At 38.8% G+C, this 24,645-nt stretch overlaps 1 protein-coding gene across 42 annotated transcripts in view; it reads right to left on the bottom strand.

Moving 5' to 3' along the window:
• Positions 1–24,645, bottom strand: part of Trpm3 (transient receptor potential cation channel subfamily M member 3) — a 764,333-nt gene that overhangs the window by 266,537 nt on the left and 473,151 nt on the right. For 2 of the 42 annotated variants that reach the window (XM_063249990.1, XM_063249994.1), the window contains exon 1: positions 4,088–4,360. The exons of the other annotated variants lie outside the window; for them this stretch is intronic. The gene's annotated coding sequence lies outside the window, so the exon portion shown is untranslated. Of the gene's footprint in view, positions 1–4,087; positions 4,361–24,645 lie in introns of those variants that run through there. 42 annotated transcript variants of the gene reach the window in all.

The following is a 24,645-nucleotide window of genomic DNA, read 5'->3' as shown; positions in this document are numbered from 1 at the left end:
CACAACATTTTTGCGGTTAAGATTCCATTAGATTTTCCTTTATGAACGAAAGAACCATGATGGGCAAGTTATGTGACTACAGGGCTCAGTCCACCATCAGACTTTTTATGAAGTCCAAATAGCAGTACTTAAATACAAAGGAGAGAGACAGAGAACAAAGAGAAATGTGGAAGATAAATTTCTTATCACAAATGTTACTGATGATGCCTTGGGAAGGCAGGTAGCAATTTATATCCCCTTGTACTCTACATACTTCTGAGTATACATCACATAGCAGCTTCTTAGAATGGGCATTGGCAGGACCGTCCAACCAGAAGTCCTGCTGTCAAGATTGGGTTTCCAGATGCACAAAGGGTGATGCTACGGCCAACTATAAGGGACTGTAGGATCTTTGTTCCAAAACGGTGTCCATGCTACATCCCTCCACCCCTTTCTTTACCAGCATTTTGAAACAGTAGAGAAATGAAATCCAATAAGCTGCTCAGAAGTTTTCCTCTCTAAGCACCAAAAATGGAAGTTGCTAGAATACCACAAAATGTTATTTTTATGTGTCGTCACCTTCCAGCATGTGTTCTAAGCTCATGCTTTTAAAATACCTGGGATTAAAGCACAGTGGGCTGTGTACTTGGTTTGTCCCCATCAGGGCTGGTAACTGTTTACAGGGTCCATCTGTTTGTTATAATTAGGCCGAACTTTGCCAGCAACTCAAATGTCTGTACAGGATGAGCCGAGCTCTGGCTTGTACCCAAACTTCAGTCTTCCACAGTGAAGTTTACACAAGTATGTGGCACTGAGAGCAGTAATTCTTTAATACCTGGGACAATGCACATTTTATGAGCAGCATCATGAAGGATAATTGAGGAAATCCATGTGGGTCACACACGGCCGAGTTGTTCATGTAACCTCTGCGTGAAGAGCGCCATCCAAGCCCCTCAGATCTACAGGACAAGGGGACTCTTGCACTCTTGGCTGCAAAGATGATACCTGTAGTTATCTGTTAGGTGCACATGAGAAGACTATTCTCAAAGGCTTTTTTTCTTAGAAGCTAGTGGCTCCATCTTTGCAACAGAAATGAGCTTAGTAGCAAAGATAACCGGTCTTTATCTTTGTTAAAAAGCTGTAAGTTAAACTCTGTGGATGCCATGGTTTTCCCCAGACACGGGATACTTTTACTGATAACATCTGTTGGCAGAAAGATGGAAAATGTTTCTGGCTGGACATTTAAGACCCACTTTTTCTACACCTCTGGGAGCAGGAAAGGAAGAATGTTCTTTGTTTTTGCTTATTGTAGCCCATGTTGGCCAGATTTCAGAAAGATCTGTTGGGGAACATAGGGGAATTTCAGGGATCATTGATCAATCCTCACCTTGAGGAAGTCAGAAAAATGGTATTGTGGGTAGAGATGAGGGGAGTAGAGATGGGCAATAAAAAAAGTGGGACGAAGAGTATCTGAAACATGGAGAAAGTCATGTGAGTCCTTTGATACTCAGTTTTCCTCATCTATAAAATGGGCACAGCAGCAGTGCCTGACACATAGTGTTGTTGTCATTATGTTCTGGGTCTCATGCTTTCATTGCAGAAACACAGATGAATCTTGGCTTGATTCCAGTGCTAGGAGAACACATGAATGTTCAGATGAGAGTTCTACAAATTCCTTTTGCAATGACCTAGACTGTTGTCCCTTCATGTTGAGGGTCACAGAGAACTTGAACACAGAGGACCACTACTCAGGTATAAGTTATTTAATTTCTCTGAACCTCTTCCATAACATGGGGAGCATCATCACTACTTGGGAGAATTTTGTGATAAGCCAGATAATTCAGGTACACTGCCTGACAGTACGAGCTCGGTGGGAAAAAACAGGGGCTGACATTTACTAAGGGCTTATGGTGTCTGTGGCACTGCGCCAGGTATGCCCTCTCTCCATGGACCCCTGAAGAACTCTGTGAGGGAAGTACTGCTATTATAACCATTTCACCAGTGAGGAAACTGAGGCAGCCAGGGAGTTTCATTGAAAGCCAGGGTTTGAACATAAGCAATCTAACACTCTCACCCCCCCCCCAGCTAAACTACTTCTCTAACAGGTGACTGATACTGAATGTCCTTGCTTTGTGCGGTTCTGTCAAGCACGCCTGGGTGATCCTGGTATGTGGACAGAGCTGGGCTTCACCAGGCCTGTCTGGAACCAGTGCACACTGTGCATTCTCTTTCTCTTCCCTGTCTTCACACGCAGAGTCACGGACACTCAGCTACAGCCCTCCTCTCTTCTAGGTATAGAGAAGGAGCATGGGGTGTTAGGAAGACTTGAGAGAGTCTAGGAAGACTTAGCAAGAGAAGGGGTGAGGGTATTATCAAAGCTACAGGAAAGAGATGGAATCACGGTGGGGCTCCTACCCTGAGAATTTGGGACCATGACAGATGGATTAGACTCTTCAGGAACACCTGCATTATTTCTTTCACTCACTTCTTTCTATTTGGAAAGTTCTAGAAGCTTTAGTAAAATGGCGTGTGGTAAGAATTCCTACACGTGGCTTGCCAACTTGTTTGGTTTTCAGTGTAAAATAAATTAACTTGCCTGGAGTTTAGTGATTTAATTACCTTCCCAAAGGTAAAAAGCTACTTTATTGTAAGTAAAAGGGTAGAGGATCAGTTTTTATTTCTTACTATTAGCAAATCACTTCTCTTTCCAAGGCACAGACGACTGGGAGAGAAAGAAAGAAAAACGAATGTAAAAGATCTCATTATTCATAACTGAATTGCATTGTTTTTTGAGAAGAAAAGTATAATATATCAGAGAAGAAATGCATGTAGAGCACATGAATTAGGAATTCTACAAAATATTATATATAATTCACTATGCCATATTGTGGGATTTGCTTTATTGTGCTTCCATTCTGGTCTTTAGTGTGAATCAACAGTAGATTTTAAAAGTTACTTTCTTATAGAGGACACATTTGATGTATAATCATAGTTTAACTTCTTCCCTAAACTAATTCCCTTCTTTTTTGTTTGAAGTCTTTGAATCACCCTGCGTGAAGCTCTATACTTTACTTCCACGTCCACCTAAATTAGTGCAGAATGATTATCTTTGTGGCTAGAACGCATGAAATAATTTTGACATGCCATTTCTTGCAGACCTTTAGTTATCTTCTAACACAAAACTTCAACAGACAGTTTGTCCAAATATCTTTTCTTTTACAAAATGTCTAGGAATTCTCATGTAGTTTTAGAAAAAGAAAGCATCACTCCTCAGAAAACATCACTTTTGTGCCTTCTTTTGAGAAGGCAGAATGGTCACATAACCACGGCTGAGCCTGCGAAGGGTTATTTTCTTTCTTGTCTTTCTGCATCACTAGCCATGTGTGATATGTAACAGGGAAGTGTTCTTTCAAAGGCTAATAATTAAAGCACAACTTACTTAAAACAAAAATGAGGATATCTGCATTTTGAACTAAGTATAAAGAACAAAGCAGGCATAAATTTTGAAATTAAATGTACAATCAACAAAGAATCAGAATAATAGACACCAGAAAAGCTGTAAAAATTGCCTTAAAAAGAAGTCATTTCATTTAAACAACTTTCAATTCTTTTTCACCAAGACTGTGCTACCAACCCTAGACCCCAAATGCCTCAAATTTCCTTCCTAGGCACTGTCGGCTGAGGTGGAATCGAGACCTTTTCCAGGAAGCCAGTGGTTAGGAGGGTGTACACAGAGGATACATTAAATCCCTCCTGAGAAAGCCTTGGAAAGTGCTACTGTAATTCACTTTAAAGCAGAGCGATGTGATAAAAGGAAAATTTCCAGAACCACTAATTGCAAGATTTAAAAAAAAAAAAAAAAGTCTATGCACTTGCAGAAACAAATTACAAGGAAAAAGTTCTCCTCGTCACATTTCCCTGTTTGAAGTAGAGACCCTCTCTCCTTTAGAGCAAAATACCAAGCCCCAAAAGGGCTTAATGCCTACGTTCATTTTTGTCTTCTGTTTTCTCTCAACAACCCTCTGGGCATTCCTTTGGTCTTCCCCTAAATCCCCAGCTCCAACATCAAGAAGTCAAACAAGAGAAAAGTTAGCTGAAGTCACTTTACCTGTGCACTGACTCTGGTTGGTGGCAAAGGCAGTCCCCAGAGTGGCTCCTGTTGCTTTCATTTTGCTGTGGCCGGGGCTGGTCATCCTGTTAATAATGGTCTTATGACCGCCCACTGGAAAAAAAAGTCACTTGCCCGGCTCGTCCCCCGAGAGCTGTTTCAAGTAAGCAATGAACTTGGGCAGATTAGCCCCTTGGAATGTGCCACTGCTTCGGGATTAGCCTCACTAAGAATCCCATGGACATTCCCCCTCGGTCCTCGGTCCTCAAACACTGCTTGGTTTGAACATCTAATCTGACGCCAGAAGGAAAACAAATCCCCGGGGAGATCAGATTTAACTGGCACAAGTCCGAACAGACTGCCCCCCTTCTTTTTCCATTTCCAGAGAGAAAGCTTGTGAAAGTGTGATAAGGTGTCCTGAGTTCTGAAAGTTCAACTTTGGAAAGCAAATCCTCCTAAAGGAACAGTGCGTGAATGCTCCAAGTGGTTTGAACACACAAGTGGTATTGTTCCCCTGGTCACAGAGCAGAACGATAGTGTTTCTTTAAAGAAGAACTGCAAAATACTCAAGAGTGTTTCAAAAGAATATTTGCTCGCTGAACATGAGCCTAAGTAGAATGAAACTGGAGTTTGCTGGGGACTTCTACAACTTCTAAAATGCCCATAACAAAGCTGTCCGGGCCACACTGCCCATCGTGCTGCCCCTCTCTAGCAGTTGCAAATGGATGATAACAAACTTATGAGGTGGGACCTTTGCAGTAGGTGGATACAGACTAAAAGTGTGACACTGGATGTGTTTACCTGGGTTAGTTCGGCCCAGAGATTCCAGCTGGTATTCTGTCATTCAAAGGGTGCTTTCAAAAACCAAGAGTGAGTATTTTTAGACAACAGGAGGTTTTATTATATAAGTGAATACATTGTGCAAGGCAAGAACTCAAATGTCAACAAAAAAAGTTTTTTAAAGTGACTGTATGTGTACTGTATCTCCAAAGATCTCTCTCTTTGGAGGTCAGAAGTCTGAGCTGCGAGGTGGCTTTCCTCACTAGGAATCTGTGGCACTGAGACCCTGGGAGGGCCCTGAGCCTTCTACAGTTTTGTGTCAACAATGGGTATGTGTCGTGTGGCCATGTAAAAAAGTAATAATGGCCACTGAATAATTTATTTTGCACTTAGATTAGGTCCTGAGCTGTATCTTGCCTTTCTGTTTCTAGGGCTGAACTCCAAGTTCCCACATTTTCTGGTCTCTCACCAAGGTTTCCACAGAGACAAGGGACAAGGATCTATCTAGTGACTTTCAACTAGGGCAGAATTATTAGAGCAAGATTCAAGTTAACAACTGGACTGAGTGTCAGTGTTAAATACCCAGGGGAGCGAATCCTTTTGCCTGTCATTCAGCGGTGACTTCAGCTTTAATAACACACATATCCTGCCTCTGTGCACCCAGAACACTCTTAATTATTTATTCAAAAGCAGCCATCAGAGACATGAGCACGCAAGGATGTTTCCTGCAGCATTGTTTATAACACAGAAAACTTTAAAGCAATTAAATCCATCAACAAGAGTCTAATTATGTAAGTGATGCTTCAGTGATGGCAAATCTGTTAGAGACCAAGAGCCCAAACTGCAAGCCCATACCCACTTATTTGTCCCAAAGTGCCAACCCTGCATTTAAACCTGCATATCCCACGCTCTGCTGCTAGAGTCACTTTGCTCACAACTTGACAGAGAGAACACTGCATGACCGCTTGGTTGCATAAGGAACTTACTGCATACCTTTTTGACTTTTGTCATAAAATAGTGCAAAAATTATGCATTTTAAATAGACACAGAGATCATAGGTATGAAGCATTCTTAAGTGGCAACTAGTTTTTCATTGTATTCCTTTTGCTTTGCCATGTTTTGCAAAGGTTCCTCCTATAATTAGATATGTATGGTCAAAAATTATATCTTATGTAGCAAGAAAAAGATTTTTTTCAACAGTCAGCCTATGCTAAATAGTCACTGGGACAGAGTAGCTCAGGAAGTGACTTAGGAAGGAGAAGTCAGTGGAAAGAGGTTGCTCTGGAAGGAAATTTAGAAGAGAAAGTTTTATAGTGTGCAGGTTTCAGGAGAGAGGAAGAAAAAGAAGGGAGGGGAGGAAGGAGAAAGGGAAAGGCAGGAAGAGAAGACGGAGTAGCAGGGAAATATCTGATGGGCTGAGTTGGTGGCGGTAGCACGTAGGTGAGACTTATTAAACTGGTTTTAGATCACCTTCCCAATGCAAGAAGCAATTTAACAATCCAGTTTTTCAGAGCTCCAGTGGCGCAATCGGTTAGCGCACGGTACTTATGTAACAATTCAGTTTTTCCAACTTCTGTCTTCACTAGAGATGACTTCTACTTTCATCCTATTACTTGAGTTCAATCACATGTCTCCTTAGTCTTTTAAATAGCGCCCATGTATTTCTTTTTACCGGATTTGGTCTGGTCTTAAGTGTTTTTTGTTTTCGTGATTTTGATTATTTTTCATTTCTAAAGAGAAATAAATATTCCATAGGGAATAGAACATGAGGCACTTTGCACCAAAGACAAAAATATTGCTACCAGAACCCTTGGCATTTGGTGTAAATGAAAAAGGGAGCCTGGGGTGAGTCAGAACGGCAATTTTTTCATGGGAAGTAGAGATGATCTTTGACCCTCTGATTTCAAATGTAATGAGCTCCAAAGAAACTTGTAGCTCTGGGCCACACAGTGCACAAGGATCTTTAAAAAATCATCTACATTCTTAATAATGCAGTTCCCAGAAGGATATATTACCAACCTGCTTCAGATGTAGTTTAGGAGAATGAATATAATTTGAATATTAACTAGGAAAAAACCACAAGCATAATGCCAAGATTATACCTCTTTCCATCTTCATGGAGTGGTGGAACACCTGTTCTTCCAACTCATCATTAAAGAAACATGCCATTTGAAGGGAATGTGCTAGCATGTTTTTGTTAGTACACAACACATTTTTAAAGACAGCTAAATCAGATTTTCTACCAGTAGAAACTAGATTTTGGTGTGAAAAATGTTTGTTTCATTATTATAAGGACACCCAAAACATTTTTTTTCTGTGATGTCTTCATTTGATAACAACAGAAAGACCATGATGTGTAACACTGAAATTCTGCCTTCCTCCGAAAAGAATAGTTGTCATTTAGAATTCAAAAAACAACAAATGCTGGCTGTGGAGAAAAGGGAAGCCTTCTATATTGTTGGTGAGAATGGAAACCAGTATAAAAACAGTGGAACTCAGTATGGAGATTCCTAAAAGGACTAACAGAAATTTTATTTATCCAGTTATCCTTCTTCTGAGTATCTCCCTAAAAGAACTAAAGACATCGTATTACAGTTATCCATGCGTACCCCTGTATATAGCAGCACAACTAATAATAACTAAATTGTGTACCAATTCACCACAGTGATTGTAATTCTTTTGTGATATATATATTTGCATTTTCTGCAAAGGGCCAGGTGGTACATATTTTAGGCTTTTTGGCACCATATGTTAAATGTGTTAATACTCAGCTCTATCATTGTGGTACAAAAACAACTACAGACAACAGGTTCACAACTAAGCATGGCAGTGTTCCAGTAAAACAGGAGGTGGTCAGCAACTCGTAGGTGTTAGTCAGCTCTTGGTAGAGAAGAAAGAAATCTGTATGTAGGTAAGTCCCGAGTGGCAGTGATAGTGGTAAAGTCTAGGCTTTTATGGCACAATCACTAACTTGTCCTACGCTTTCTCCAGCATGTCGGGCTGGTTCTCCTCAGGGGCCTTGGCTTCTGTCATCCTTCTGCCCAGACAGCACCTCCCTGGGACATCCTGTCACTCAGTCTCAGCACCTGGATGCTCAGCAGTCCTTGGTGACCATCCCATCTAGACATACTGGTCATTCTCTGTTGATTCCCTCTATTTTCCTCATAGCTTTTCATGTCACCTGGCACTAGGTCACCTGGTGCCTGTTATTTATGTGTGTCCTCCTGGAAGCTAAGTGGGCAGCATTTTTATTTTGCTGCTGTCATTGTCCTAGCACCTACAACCGCAGCATGAAGCCTGAAGACTTCGGCAAACCATTTGATTTTTTGAGAATCAATTCTTCTCTGGAAAATGATGGTATCACTAAGATCAGTGTCTCTTAAACAGGGATCTTAGGATGGTACCAGTTGGGTATTTTTCATGGGTTCACATTAATATTTAATACACAAGGAATAGCTAAACCTGCAATTTAACAAACACTATTGCTTGAGGATATACTTTTTCTCCTTTGGAATTGTGAAAAATGAGCCCATCAAAATTAGGTGATAAATTTTAGTAAAAAATGATTCCTAGGTAAGGAAAAACCTTGATGGTATCACAAGAACAGCTCAAGACCACTCCCTCTTACATGGCCTTTAAACTTGTTTTCGTTCTTCTGCCTGAGAATAACTACACTGCGTTCCCTAACATTAAGTTGCTGTTGACTTACAAAGAAAACAATGCCCAGGACTAGAGCCAAGCCCACTGCCTCCGGAGCACACTGCACTAGTTTGTGTTCTCTAAAACAATCGTTATGCCAACCTCTGATCAATACCCCCTGGCAGCTCCCCCATCCACGCATGATGTACTCAGCCTTCAAACCCTCAGGACCTGACCTGAGTATTGTGATCGGGCCTCTCCATTTCCCTACAAACTTTCACATACTTTTTGCTCCAGCAAAGCAACTGACTGCTTGTGTCTCCAATGCAAACTTCTCAGCCTTTGAATATACTGCCCCTTCATCTGAAATGCCAGGTCCTTTCTTGAATACTTGGTACAGAAACTGCAGAGGATATTGCCTCCAATAGGCCTGGCTGACCACTGTGAAAGGGAACTTATCTTCTCTGAGTACTGTTATGCTTTCATATCTTGGTCGCATTTCCATTAGAGGAAGAGCCTTGCCATGCTATAATTATGTTCCTTTCAGTAGGTGTTATCATCCACTTCCGATTTCCACAGCCTTTAGAGCCATGCCCTCAGACTTCTCCTCTCCCTTCTAGTTGCAGCATTGTTTCTAGGGTAATAGCAATTTCTTATTCCTGGAATTCACCTTTCAAGAATAATCTCTTTGAAATTATTTGTACTAAATTTAATATAGGCTCTGAACTTCTATCACATATATCTTAACTTATAGATAAGTTAATTATGTTTTTATTAGTTGGTTGGGAAAAGATGCAATAAAGTATGTTTTATAATAATAATCTCATCTTTTATGAATACCTCATACTGCATAAATTAGACTTAAATATATTCAGAACTTTTACACAGGATAGTCATTTTATATACTAAATCACATGAACAATTTTTGATTATATTTCTATGTTTCATGGGAAATTTTTTTCTCTGTTCTGAAGCAGATGATTACTGTTCGGAAACACTGCATTATATTTATATTTAAAGCATTCTCTTGTTCATGGAAAGCTTTGTATGGAGCATTTTATATGACCGCCATAATATGGCAGAAAGGCAGATGCTACAAATTTTTATTACACAAATAAAGAACCACAGATTTTATAGAGGTCAAGCATCATGCTAAAGTTATATACCAGCCATTGCCTTAGCTTCTATTAGGGTGCAGAGAGCCCCCAGCTTTTATGGATATAGCTCTCCACTTCAAAAGTGTCATATGTATGATCAAAGATTAGTCACCAATTTCAGTATGGTACTCTTTCCATATATGACGACTTAAAATTTACACGTCACACTGGGCGCGTAGGGACTATACCACCTTTGTTCAGCAAAAAGGAACAGTAGTCCTGGCCCTATGAAATAGGCATACATCTTTCAAAACTTGTAATAGACGAATCAAAGGTAGGAGACAAGTTTATGACGAAAAACTACAATGAGATTGAGGCCTCACCTCTTCCCCGGGAGCCAGGAATTCTAAAACGATGTTTTACGTGTTAGAAAACAGTACCACTACAGTAATGTCAGCAAAAACCTTGAAAAGCTTTCTGTATTCAGGGAGGTTGGGCCAGTGGGAACGATAACTGTTTTCTGTCAAGTAAGTGCAGAGCTGGAACAATACAGTGTCACCACTAAGTCCTTAATTCTGTTTAGCTTAAACACTTCATTCTTGTACCATTCTGATTTTGTTAGGAGTCAAAGAAATGTGCTGAGTCATAAAGCTGGACCATTTTATGGTAGATAGACGTGTGCAATTTATGTGACAAGCCATGGCAAATTCAGAGGCTGATTTTAATTCTGTTTAATTCTTTTGCCTGGAAGGATAAGGATGCTGAGAAAAGCAGAAGATGAGAATGGATAAATAGCTGTGATAGTGTTTATAGGTGTCAAATCAGGATTAACTACAAAGGGAACATCTCCGTCTCTGTCCCTGTGAGTGGGAGTGTGTACATGTAATTTTTGTGTTATCACCAGTGCTAGCTACCTTAAATACCCTGGGTAGAGATACTCATTTAATGAGCAGGGGATTCCAGTTCTACGAAGAAAGTCTCTGTCCTCACAAGACTTAAATTTGGCTGTAGAATTTTGTTTCTGAAACCTCTATCTTCTTATCCATTCAAAGCAGTAGTAGAGTCTGGAAGAAGCAGAGCTCACAAGGCGTCTCAAGGCTCATAACCTAGTCATGACTTATTGACAATTTGGTGAGTGACCTTGGAGAGGTGACTTGACCTTGGTGACCTTCACCATCGGCTGTAGCTCTCACAGCTGAGCATTCTGGAAATCAGAGTCTTGTATCATTCTTGTTAGTCCCTCATTATTATGCATAGAGTAGGTGTAGAGCCTTCTTGATGCCATTTTAAAAATCTATACACAAAACTGTTATTCTTTACATAACTAAGTAAAAATGTTGCAGAGCACAAGGTTTTGTGTCTTTTGAACACAAAGCACAGAAGGAGATTGGAATTAATAAATAATCCCCAAAAGGATTCCCACCAGGCTCCAACCATTCTTAAGAATGCCCCTGGCTGAGCAATTCAGCACACATTCAAAATTCCAATTCTGTTCCAGTAAGATTTGGCACGCTATTAAGACATTATTATGATTAATTGATAACTTGGTATTTCTTTTGCTGCCATTCAGACATTTTTCAAGACCAGAACTTAATGTTCTCTGGCCCTCATTCTCTACCAAATGCTAAAGCAAATATCAGAGTTTAGTCATTCAGGTTAGAATATGTAGAGACCACCCATGATTTTGTAGGATTATTTTTCTTGTTTAATTCTAACAATCAAAAACTATTCAACTGGAGGGACTGAAAGCAAATAAATCTAATTTTTTATAGTCAGAAAGAACTTGTAATTGGGCATCTTTAATTTCAATACTATTTTTTGAAGATAAAATTTTTATGATCTGGTGTTGGGTATAGAAATGAAGGGGCTCCTGCACATTGGATATTTCAAACATCCAATTTTTATAAGTAGCAATTTCAGAACCACCTCCCTGCAAAGAATTCAAAGTTCCTTAGAGAGTATTTCAAGATTTCTGCTTGGCACATGATGGGTAAGTGTGAAACTATTTTGAAAGCAAGGTAACTGTAAGTGATAATTACTCAAAATCATAACATAAAGACCAAGTATCCTAGTTCATCTTTCGATCTAAATCCCAAATCGTGAGCAGGTGAAATATCTAGGGTCTTGTCTACAGTGTTCACTAGAACACTTTGTCTTTCCTGGTAAATGACAGCTTGTTTCTAGCTAGTGATGAATTGCTCAAAGAAAATCATAGGAAACACACAAACACGCACACTACTGAAATCAGAATGCTATTGACATTAGAACAGTATGTGAACATTCATTAAGACTATCAGTCATGAGAAAACGTTATGCTATACTATAGTGCTAGGAGACCCCAAAACATGTTTGTCTGCATACTTATTTTTCACTTTGGGTGCCACGTGAGTCAACGGTATGTGTGCTCCTGTTCAGTAAAGGTTCTGCCCGAGTCCATGGAAGATGAACAGTGATCAAACATCCCTCCTGCTGCAGGTCCCAATATTAATGATATGAAAATAAACTACTGTGAAAGCGGTGCTCATTTCTACAAATGTACAAGAGAAAATGTGCAGAATAAATTCTTCTCTGTGCTTGCAGCTTAAGCACGTAAATCTTTCAGTCATAATTAAGGAAAGAAATGTAAGCAGAAGCTTAGCTGTGGAACTGCTAATTGCACATACTCCATTAAACTCAGTGTTGCGTGGAGCTCTGAGCTCAGCCACTGGCTGGAGAATTTGAGAATGGCCAATTGGAGTTATAATCACTTATTTTTTACTTGGCTTATACATTAAAGATGGTTATTCAACCCATATGAAACTTTTTTAACTTCTAAGAAAGTATAAAACTTTACATCTCTGTACCTCTATTTAAGTATATTCTGTATTCTAAGAAAAAAGGCTACCAAAAGATTTGTGATAAAAGGCCATTCAACATTTTTTAATCCATTATCAACTCATAGTTTTATAAAATGTCATAAAATCATAATACACTCTGTCAGTTTCTGTAGCAATGATAAATTACTATGGAAATGTCAAGATGTTTATTTTCAATTTTTGTATTCTCATACATAAAAGGTTCATGGGCCAGCCCAGGTTCAAAGGCACTTATCAGTAAGCAGACTGTAATACAGTCATATCAGCAGCATCTGGAAAATGATTAGAAATGCAGAATCCCAGGCCCCACCCTGAGCCTGCTGAATCTGCACATTCATGATAATAAGACGGCCAGGTGGTTGCTTCAACTAAAGCTGGATAAATGCTGTTCTTGGGGGAATCAAATGCAATAAAATCTATAATAGTATTTAATGCTAGTAAGAATAATAAACAGTTTTACAGCCCTTGCAATAGGCCATAGAGTAGTCTAATTATTTCTTTCTCTTAACTAACCTGAACCTTGTCATAGACCTATGAGGTAAGTGCTCTTATCATGCTCATTTTACAGGCGAGGGCCCTGAAGTAGAGAGGGTAAACTGGCTCAGTGTCACTCAGCAAGTAGAATGAAGGCATGCAGAACAGCTCAGGTGACACAGAGAAGAGGCTATATGTCCCCACCACTGCTCTGGTTAGCAAAAGCTACTCTGGGCATACACAAACACTTCTCTTAGTGTCAGGAGAGATTATTTAAATCCAGCCCCTTGCTAACTAGTATGATTTTGCATCCATTGTGTTTTCTCACTGAATTCGGATCTCATGTTATTTTTCTCCTTTGCTCCAAATTACTTAAGCTTTAGAAAATTCAGGCTGATGCAGGCTTTTGGAAAAATAATTCTACTCAGCATAACTCAAAGTAATATAGAAAAGCAGATTTTTACTATGTAGCTGTAAAATGATGGTCTCCAATACTTTTGGCTTCATTCAAATTTTCTATTTTTTTCTACAATAATTTCTACATTTTCAGTGTTTAAAAAGCATACCAATAAAATTCTACGTAGGTGGACTTGTGATACTATTTGCATGTATGTATAGCTGGTTTGTGAGTTGGGCGGACAGGTTTCAATAATTAATTCATAGAACAAAATCTCGAAAAGCTGTGTCTGGCTAACTTGTATAGCTTCCTTTCTTGCATTTTCAAATGTATATATCCTGTCCTCATTTGTACTACTCTGATCATTATTTAATATTTGAAATCTGGTAGATTTCTCAGGACATAGTTACTGTCAATTTGAGTTACCACTATATGTAATATGGAGAGTACATGTGTGAATCCTACTGTTCCTTTCACTTGGACCACCCAGAATAAAACATGAAATGGTAGCCTGCTTCTGTACCTAGCTACTGCTGGGGACAAATGGCTCCACTCTCTCAGCTCCTCCTTTGCAAACATGAAGAGTATTATCAGTGTTGTTACATCCCCAAGAACTGTGGTTGGCACTGGCAAACAGGATGACAATCCTGGATTCTTTTCAAATGTCATTTGAGGACTTCCTAGCATAGGTACTGGCGCCAACAGGTTAAAACATTCTTTTAAACTTTCTTTTATAATAATAGATGACTGGATGTAAGCAGTTTTAAATTGCATTCTTGCTTGACTTAGACCTAAACGTCTATTTTTTTGAATTAAATAAGTACTATATGAAATAAGCCTCCCCACTTAAAAAACCTATTAGGAATTTTCCAAAATTTAAGTAACATGGAATTTGATTACACAGTGTATTCTGGGGCTCAGTCACAGCAGGCTGTAGGCACTGGGAAGGCTGATTATGACTTAAGCATTGTTTCAGTGTGATTTTGCAAAGGATTTCATTTAATGCAGATTAGTACATTTATTAAGCTGTTGATAATTGAAGCCTCTTAGGTTTAGTAAGTACCATCCAGTGAGGTAGATTAGTGAGGTTTAATTTGTTGCCCTCAAATAGCAAACGAAGACTTAGCAGAATAATTACATCTCTTCTGCGGGCTAATAAAAGGCGACATCATAATGGTGGTTTGGGCCACTTCTGCATTTGTGCAGTTTCCTGCACACCACTGCCTTTGGAGTTTCCCATTTCTTCCAGTGCCACCAAACCTGTCTCCTCTAAAGTACAAGACATAGGGGGAAATTGAAGATATAGTCATGTGAGATAGGAGCCGCAAGTGTAAACATTCATTTGAGGCCAAACTTCCCTCCATTATCATAATTTTTCTACTGTTCCCCCAAATTTTCTACTTCCTCATCTCAATTATATCTCTACTGAGGATAGGAACAGTGTTTCTCTATGACTCCTTACTGATGAGTACAGAATCTGACATACAGTCTCTTCCAGTAATGCCATCCACCCAATCAACCAATAAATAAAATTTTAAAAAAGCATTCACTCTATCAAGTGTCTTTGCAAGGACACTTGGTATGGCTCATGGCAACTATGCCAAATGACTTCACAATATCTTATTTGGCAAGTAGTGATTTTATTTATGACTGGCTATTAACCATTGTTATGATTTTTACTTTATAGTAAAATGGACCAAACTTTATAATGATTTGAGTACGAAACTCAGATATTAGAAAACAGTACTCAGACCAGAGTACAGTACTTCCTGGGCACCTCATCAATGTCTATCTGCCTTTTTCTGGCTATTTTTATTGTGCTTTCACATGCATAACACCCCCATCATCATGACTGGCTGGACCAGTGGACAGTGGAGGTGCTCAGTGTAGGAGCAGAAAGCTCACACTCTGACCACTACCCTGAACTTATGGGGTGCTCCTAGGGAGAAGCTAACCAATCATTTTCCATTTCTTACAAATCTGAATTTAGGAGTTTACAGAAAACAAACCAGAAAGCATGAAGAACTAAGGCAGAGAAGTCTGGAGGTAGAGCGTTTCCAACTGAATACAACACTTAACACCTTCACAGAAGTGGAGTAAGAACACAGCCACTGCCAGTGTGTTCCATAGCACCTGGGCAGGTAGAGCAGAAATACTCTACATGAGAGAAACCAGGTGGCCAGTGAGAGACCCAGAGATGGAGAAAGCAAGTCCTGTATCTGCATTCTTTCCCTAGTGCAGGTCTCTTCCAGGCTCATGGTGATTTTCTCTCCTCTGACTTGGCATGAGTGGTTTTCATCAGTACATATAGGGAAGGCAAAACAGTAAACTTGTATGAGGCAAAAGATACCAAACTCTAGTTTTTCACATTTCACAGATCCAGCTGAGATTCTCATTTGATGTCCCTATTTCCATGGTAAAATAAATTGACATTCAAAGAGAGAAACGATTCACTCAAGGTTGTATTGCTAACACCTAGTAAAACCGGTACTTAATCTGGCTGGAAGCCTATGTCCTCTAATATCATCACGCTCATCTGTAACTTCTAAAAGTATTTCCATCTCTACTGCAGGACAAGTACAGAGAGGTGAAAATGTTCCTTGCGCATCAGAGGCAGGATCCTGGGAATTATTTTGCACTTGGCAATGGTTGTAGTTTTAGTTCTGAACATCCTCAGATCTTAGATATTGCAATGTTTCACTTAACGTGACTCATCCAAAGGAATTTTGATTTTCAGTATTTGAGCAATTGTTTTGTAGGCAGTATTTAGAAACGTATTTTCGACAATATGTATAGGAACATACATTTACAGTGAGATTCACCCTATTAGGTCTCCATTTTTTACCAACCACAATGAAAGGCCTAGTGAGGTGGTGTATATTGTAGTTTGCAATGATCTCTTGTAGGGACAGAGCCCAAAGGCAAACTCTCCATTTGTTTTATTATAATTCATTACTGTATCCTCCTTATAAAAGTTGTGCTAATTCATTGAGGCCTCTTGTGGAAATTGTTAATGAAGAAAATGAATATTCCTTTTAATCCCAATTCCCACTCATAAAAATCTCTGGAAACCTGTTGCCATTTGTTCTTGGTAGAAAAGTGTAGAATACACCACCAGCTTGAAAAGCTAATGTCTGATTCCTTCCTGGGATGCAGTGACCTGGCAAAGCAAGCATAACTGAATTAACCATTCATCTGAGAATGTGCTGACTGGGCAAGTCGGGGCAGAACTGGTGGCGGCCCCAGCATGGGGCAGAGTGTGCATGTAGCAAGTGGCAAAGTTGCTCCTGATTACAGGAGCGATGGCGGCCTTTAATGTAAACACCCCGGACAGTTTCCATACAGGGGTGCGTTCGGTCCTTGCAACATTCTAAGCATATTTGGTTCATGTCCCTGCTCCCCAGAACTAGGAGACAGGTATCCTAACTTAAATGATTAAAAATAAATTATGATCATCTTCAAGATAATTATGAGCATCATAGTATATTAGATAACAAGTTTAGGAAACAAAATTTTGTAGGCAGAACTTCTACAAAATGTCCTTTCAAGAGTTTGTGAAAAATGCACATTGTAATGGCTTGCTCATAGGTTTTGAATCTCTGAGTAAGGGTGAGTCTCGATCTTTAATTTTTATCTTTAAATAATGAGCACAGATAATTACGTGAAAGACTCACTGAGAAGCTCTGCTAACAGTTTTTCTTCATTGGGTTCTAAAAATTGGCAAACAGGTAAAGTTGTTTACTTGGATATGCCAAAGTCACGGCCGCTGCTGGATTACTTTAGGTCCCCCCTCCCCTCGGCCCTGTCTCCCTCTGACACTGGGACTGTCGTTTTCTAACTCCCCCATTCCCTCTCCTTTAGTCATGCACAGTGTCATAAGAATAACTTTCTTAGACCAGGATTTCTCAGCTTTGATACTACTGACTACTGAACTAGTGAGTAATTTGCTGTATGCAGCTGTCCTTTGCCTGAAGATGTTTAGCAACATCTCTGGTTTGTGCCCATTACATATCTGAAGCATCTATATCCTCTGTTAGGACAACCAAAATTGTCTCCAGCCATTGTCCAGTGTCCCTTGGGGGCAAAATTTCTCCTGGCTGAAAGCCACTGTCTTTAAATTTCAAGGATGAGTATGATTATGTTTAATCTCTTCCTCCACTGTCCAAATACATTATCAAGGCATTTACATATTGATGTGATCTATCTCTAAGCAGCATTTCCAGGCTTGTCTACCATTAAATCATTCTCACTCTGCACCAAAGTAGATAATTTCTCCCATGAAATTTGATTCTGCTTTTCCGCAGGTCTGTGTGCTTCTCTTGCTTGCTTACAAGGAAAAATTGATTCCTTTGAAGCTCAACTCAAAATCCATTTTCTCCAAAGTTTTTCTTGACTTTTGTAATTGTCTCTGCTCCTTCCTGAAGTACCACATTCATCCAAACTTGTCTTGCAACTTTTTTTTTCCTCTCTTTTTCCCTTGATGACAAAGTCTACACCTTATTTCTGCCCAAGTCGCTGGTATTGGCACAGGGACAACACAAGTTGCCCTTATCATCTGTGCAAAAGAATAAAAACTTGGTATCTAAAACACACAAAATACAAAATTTTTAAAAAATGTCTTATGTTGTGAGTGATTCACCAAAATATTGAAAATAAAATTAAATATGTATGTCATAGGCTTATATCAGTCTACCATTTAGCCAGGATATTAACTACCAACATTTAAAAAAAATATATATGAATTTTTATGAAGCCTTTAGATAAAAATTGATATGAACAACCAAGTAAATCATAAGCACTCCATATTTAACAAAACTAACACTAAAATATTCATATTTTTTACTTCTTTTAATAAATATAAATTATACCTCATCATCTTTGAAAAGCACTGATTCAGTGGTGCTCTATTAGCATCTTTGGTAGAATTTGATACAAAGCAACCTCCCAAGGTGTTCTAGGCTTTAGGAATTATGCCATCGTTGGCATAATTACAGCATTGTTACAGCAATTTAAAGCAATTAATTTTCCCCCATTTCCCCCTTATTTCCTTGTGCCCTTACTTTATGTTGTACAACAAATGCATGCAGTGATCGTAATCTTCCAATCTCTGCCTCAGGTTCAGAGCACTTATTTCTGCACCTCAGTGACCTAAAGACTTGAGTATATAGTGAGGATTTTTGAGGAAGAAATGTTGGTAATGGTGGGGGTCCTTTGAGATTATTTTTTTAAAATTTGTGAGTAGTATCAACATTTGTAAACTGTTGTGGGAGGATATGAAAGCAAAGAAACCGAAACAAACAAAACTGGGTTGTAGGTTGCTCTTCTATAATGAAATCTGGAGTAGCAGTTTGCCTGGATTGACCAATATAAGTGACCCAAACTTATCATTCAGAACTTTTTTTCAATAATATTACCCACATCTTCTGCCTGAGCTTTTGTTCAGAAACAAAGAAGACAGATGACGTGAATGCAGGTGATTTACTTCAGGGTGCTCCATTCCTTATTAAGTCCAAACTGTATCCTGTTGGCATAAATCTCCTTCTACCCTTATTGTTGAAGTTACCAGAGAAAAACACAAGTTTATTTATTTAAAGTCTGGAAATTACTTCAAAGATCTGACAAAAATGATTCATAATTTTATAATCACTGATCTAAGGTGCTAATAAAACAGTGACCAATAATATAAAATATAAAAGTGCTTTCTTTTTCATTTTTAGAGCTAACTGAACATTACCTGTGATGCAAATTGAAAGGTGACATTTTATGCTAAGATGCTGATGGCAGTAGAACACCTTTCCCCTTTCCCCCGGGAATCTCTGTAGGAGAGTGTTTCCCTGAGAACCTGGAATGACATGAACAGACTTGTGGCTGACAAGTATAAATTCCTTATTCTAAAAGCCATGGTTGTTTTACATTACAGTTAGGTAAATGAGGTAGCCCATTCAAATCTAATGTCTTCTGAGTAGCTTGGTATCCATGAGTTTCAACATCGTTTTCAAGCAACTCATTTCTTCTTTTCCACAGAAGACTGGATGTTTCTTTCCAGCTATGCAGAAACATACACTTTCCTATGCATGAAAACTTTAACTGGGCAAAAGCAGAGAAGTTACAAGACTGCATATCTTTTCCATAACTGTCATATGATGAAGAATAACATCAACAATTGTGCAACTGCAGTATGACAAGTGTGAATACCCTAATTGGTCAATTAGACCAGAATGATGAGTTTTTTTTTTTTTTAAACCGATGTCACTTCTAATCTATTAGAACAGTAATGAACAGCCAAGTAGTCCATTTCCCACGGATATCTTCAAAGCGCTACAGACTGCCATTTGAACCATTCTTTAATTGTATCTGGCACAGATTGTAGCATGCACCATAGAATCAAGAAGGCGTGTTAATTAGATTGGCCTCTCCGAGTCACTGCAAGGCTGAAGCTTTATGTGACTAAAACAGACTTAGTGTCAGGCTTTACTGTGCACCAGGGTAAGCACCCTGCACACAGTAGGTGCCTGAAACTTTAAGTTTTAATGACAATACATTCTCTTTTATTTCCTGTATGGCTAATGGGAGTTAGAAATATTTTTTGCCCTTGTTTTTGATGCTGATATTGTTGTTGGGGGAGTCTATGTATTTAATTAAATCTTACATGTAAAATTTTCTACAAAACTAAAGTGAAAGTAGATATTATCAGATATTACATATATCCTTAAGACTCTTCTCAGAAAAGCTTCTCTCTTATTCATTAGGGAAATTTACTTTTGAATTTATATTTCTATTTGTGGGTACAGTATATATTTTGCTTTCAACATTTGCTTATTGCCTTATGCCTGCTATTAATGCATATTACATTCTGTTTTCTAAAAACTTAATGGTCATTAGGAGGGCCATCTCAGATTTTCGTCCATATCCAGTGGTAATTCATTAGCTACTGCCACCTACCTATCTTAGCTTAGGAAAGGCACTGATGACTCCCTGGTCTACCGTGAAAACAGGAGGGTGATGTGGCCCCGTCTCACCTTTCTCTAGTGAAGGGGTGAATATGTCCATTCTAGAATGAGAAAGGAATGATTCACTAGTACTTCTGGTGAAACATGAAAATGAACGCACACTCATGCACATCAACAATCTAAAACTTCCATCAGGAAATGGCATTGAAGAATGCTACTGTTGAACTTGGTAGTGGAAAAATTTGCCTAAATAAAAAAATGCAATGAGTAGAGTTTGAAAAAAATAATTTGCTAAATCTATATGAGGAGTAATGGGAAGAGGCAGTCTGTGTTAGGGAAAGGAAAGTAAATCACCTGAAAGTCACATTAAAATGTCTATTATGACAAATCAAATAGAATGATAAGCTTGCCTCAAAAAATCCCCACAGAATTTAATACCAGAAAAACGTGTTAAAAAGAGTTCAAAGTGGCTAGGAAGCACGAATATGAGGAGGGATGGGAAAGAGACTTGTGTGTGCTAAATGCCATGTGGTTATTATTTGACTATGTAATAAAACTATATAAAAAGAACTAAAATAGCAATAATAATAAAACTGAATATGACATTGGACCATTAGTTATCTCTCCAGCTCCCCTGGGTTAGGTAAAATGAGTATGTGTTTTCTACCGTGAGGCAGTGGGTTTGGCCCCATCTTACTGAATCCAAATGACAGCCCTATAGGCATTGTGGTCCCTAAGTCCCAGATTAAAGAACTCAGGCTCAGAGCTCTAAAGCTTGCCCAAAGCCACAGGGCTTACAAAGCCAGCTGTGATCTTCAACCTTTTCCCCTCTGCTTTTCATGCACTTAACATATTTTAAAGTTTAATTTTACCATATTAGAAAATGTAATTTGAAAATTTATAGGCCATTAAGTTACTCTTGTCCCTCTTATAAATCTATAACAGGGTGGGCACCTGGATAACTACAATCGTTTTTTTGGGGGGTATGGGGGGGTAGAGGAGGTTCATGAAGAAAGAGAGGAAAAACTGGGGAAATTATCTGAGACATTTTTCTCAAAATGAGTAACTCACACTGTGTTTATATCTTGCCCCTTAAAGTTGCAAAAGACTCTATATGGAAATTAGTCATTCATAACATTGTAGAATTTACTTTTTGAGCCATAAAGGTATTTTATACTACTAAAAATGGGATGAGTTAACAACATTTAATAACTTGCAGAGAAAGTAACCTCTATTATAGTCAAAACACAAACTGGGCACCAATAGAAATAGGGCAATTTCCCAGATCAGCGCCTCTCTGCCTTTACATTAGTGGGGTTAGATCTTGAATTTTGCAATTATTTATAAGGCTGATTTCTGGCATTTGATTATTTTCACAGGGAATAGTTTTAGCTGAGTATTGCTGGGGCAAAAGGATTTTATATTCTTTAAAGAGTTATTTTGAGCTGGGTGGAGTTGCACATGCTTATAATGCCAACAGTCTGGGAGGCAGAAGCAGGAGGATTGCATGTCCAAACCTAGCCTGGGCAATTTAACAACTTGGTAAGATTCTGTCTCCAAAACAAAACAAAACAAAACAAAAAACAGCTAGGAAAGTAGCTCAATATGAAGGTCCTAGATTTAATCCTCAGTACTGAAAAGAAAGTTCTATAATTCAACCCAATTCGGTTTTAGTTATTTTAATATTTTATGCTTTAGGAATGAAAAACTCTCAAATTAATACATTGTTCCTTCTTTAGATTCAAGTTTTCCATTTATCTATTTGATTCACCTATCTTGTTTCCACAGTCCTACCAAAACCAAAAGTGGAAAAGATCAACAAATTTACCAATTTGCAAGCATCAGTGAGAATCTCATGTTCATGGATGGCGAAGAACAGGTAAAAGAAACTGATTCTGCACACAGTCAAGAGTTTCTACATGGAAATTCTAAATCTCAGTGAATAGTAGCATATGAGCAGTTAAAATCAGAAATTGTTTTCCCAGCCATAGAAACGAACAGTTCATCGCTTGAACAGGAGAGGAATGCTCTGGGTTTATTATTCTGGTTCTTACCACCATCATATGCCTAGCTGAGCCACTTAATTTCTACCTGAATAAATATACCCACTCTCAAAATTCTGGTAGGTTGTTAATGTCCTGTAATTTGAGATGATATTTTAAACAAGTACAAAGCATCATTCTTCTGCAGCGTGTTCTGAAAGAGTTGATACTGATGGTCTGTTTCCCCAGAGGACAGGCTCCTGAGCTGGACAGCTGTCACAATATTCAGGGACAGAGACTGCCTGAGTGAGCAACTCTGTGTTTGCTAATGAAAATATCCCCTGTAGGTCCCCTGAATTAGAAGGATGGAATAATCACCACAGGGAGGTTTGCTTGTGAACTCACACAGACCGTAACCAGGGGCTGGGATGGAAAGCTGGCTTAGTCACAAGATCTCCTAAATCAAGCTTTCTCATGCACAGAAAGGAAGCCCTATCTGGCTCATAAGGTTTTTGTTAGGTTTAAGTGAAAAAGAGTAGGAATGGCTAAGGCAGAGAGGAAGCTCTCTTATAAATGATGAAGCTTATGGAAATCAAAGTAATAATGACATCACCATTAATATAGATAATAGTGTAACACAAATAACAAAATGTCCCAGTGATGTTCATCAAGTATAACATACATTACATGTATTTTTAGTGGTATCATGGTGAATTTGGCATTGCTTAGATTTGACAAAATTGTGACCCTGTACGCCTTACTGTAAAGGAAGACTTCAGGGAACCAAAAATCATGTTACAGTGGAAGCAAAGTACCTCCTCCCCAAATCCCACATGTGGCCAGATTAAGGGACTAAGAGTAATTAAAGATTGACACAGAGTGAAGAAGATTAATATTAGAAAAGGATTACATCAAAGAAAGATTTACATCAAAGGATTCTTTCTCTTTTCTTCCACAGAAGGCCTGGGACGCGAAAGAAGTCTTATGCAAAACATTCTAAGCCTCTCAGTTACTTTAAAAGGAGTTGAAAAATATGAAGAAGTAAGCACATATTTATTCTGCTGGAAAAATGCTAAAAATTATAATGGGCTTAAGAAAGAAACGCTATACTAGAGGAGAAATCAGGTCATAGCTATCAAAGAACTTGGGAAGATTGTTGGGGTAAAACACATCCAACAGACAGAATGAAGAGGTGCCCACAGCCATTCCAACAAATTTCAGTTTGGAATGTGCTCCTTGTTGAGTTCCAAAAATGCAAACTTCCTCATGTGATACTGCACATACATGCAGTGGATATTTCTCTATGAACTGTATATAGGTAAACAACTTTTACATGAAGAAATGAAAAGAAACATTTTCAGTGGGATTGCCAGTGACACTGCCAGCTGGGGCAGGCAAGGTTAGGACCCAATAGAAGCTTGCTGTGGTCTAAGGCATCACTGGATGCCCACGCAGGAGGAAGCATAGAAACTGTATGGGCTTTCTGCAACTGTACCACTCTGGTTTGCAACACTCAGCAATGGTGTATCATGAAAGAACTCTTTATAAACCAAGATCCATGCCTTTGGGGCAAAGGAGAAGGATATTGTGATCCTCTTTCATCCATTCATTTATTCAACAAATAATACTGGAGATCAACCACAAACTAGGTGCAATTTAGACATTCAGGAGTAGAGTATTAAGCAAACATGAGACAACATAGTGATGAAAGGGTTTGTGTGTTTGCAAATCCTTTGTGTTCGTGATTTCTTCAAAGTAACAGAAAATGCAACATTGAGCCTTGCCAGCGTTAGGATCTATATCTTCCTGACATAAAAAACTGTATTCATGTAGCATTTGACAGTTTACAGAAATGTTAATAGATCCTGATACTACTACTCCTTACAATAATTCTTCTTGAGGTCCTACCTGCAGGAAGCTTGCACCTTAGTGGTCTATGCTACCAGAAGCTATTGGGGGGCTGGTACCCTGCAGTCAAGTTTGTGAATATGAACTACGGAAAACAGCAAGAATTGTATCACCTTTCAGCACTGGTTTAACAGTTGATTGTACGGGGTGCTAGTTCTAGTGCTAGGACTTTGGAAGATCTTTAAAATTTCTATTTCCTCTTCACCCCTAGAAGGTGAAAGTAGTACCTATCTCCAAAATGCACTGAATAGCAAGTTAGATATTATACATGAAATCACCTGGAAAAATCCAAGTGTTATTTAACTACTAATACTATCATGATCATTCTGTATGCTGGCCCAAGTGGACACAGGTCTGGGCTCCAAAGAGACCCAAGCTGTATTGAGCATTCATAACAGAATGTTCATGTGCCCAGAGCTTTGTATTTATTTTAGTGTTGAATGATTAACTTTGCACTGATTTTGTAAACCTTAATT

This window comes from Cavia porcellus, unplaced genomic scaffold (genome assembly GCF_034190915.1).
Source record: "Cavia porcellus strain 051 isolate PalLab524CR breed Dunkin Hartley unplaced genomic scaffold, mCavPor4.1 scaffold_1, whole genome shotgun sequence".
NCBI classification, from domain to species: Eukaryota; Metazoa; Chordata; class Mammalia; order Rodentia; family Caviidae; genus Cavia; species Cavia porcellus.
This window is presented reverse-complemented; position numbering and strand designations above follow the sequence as displayed.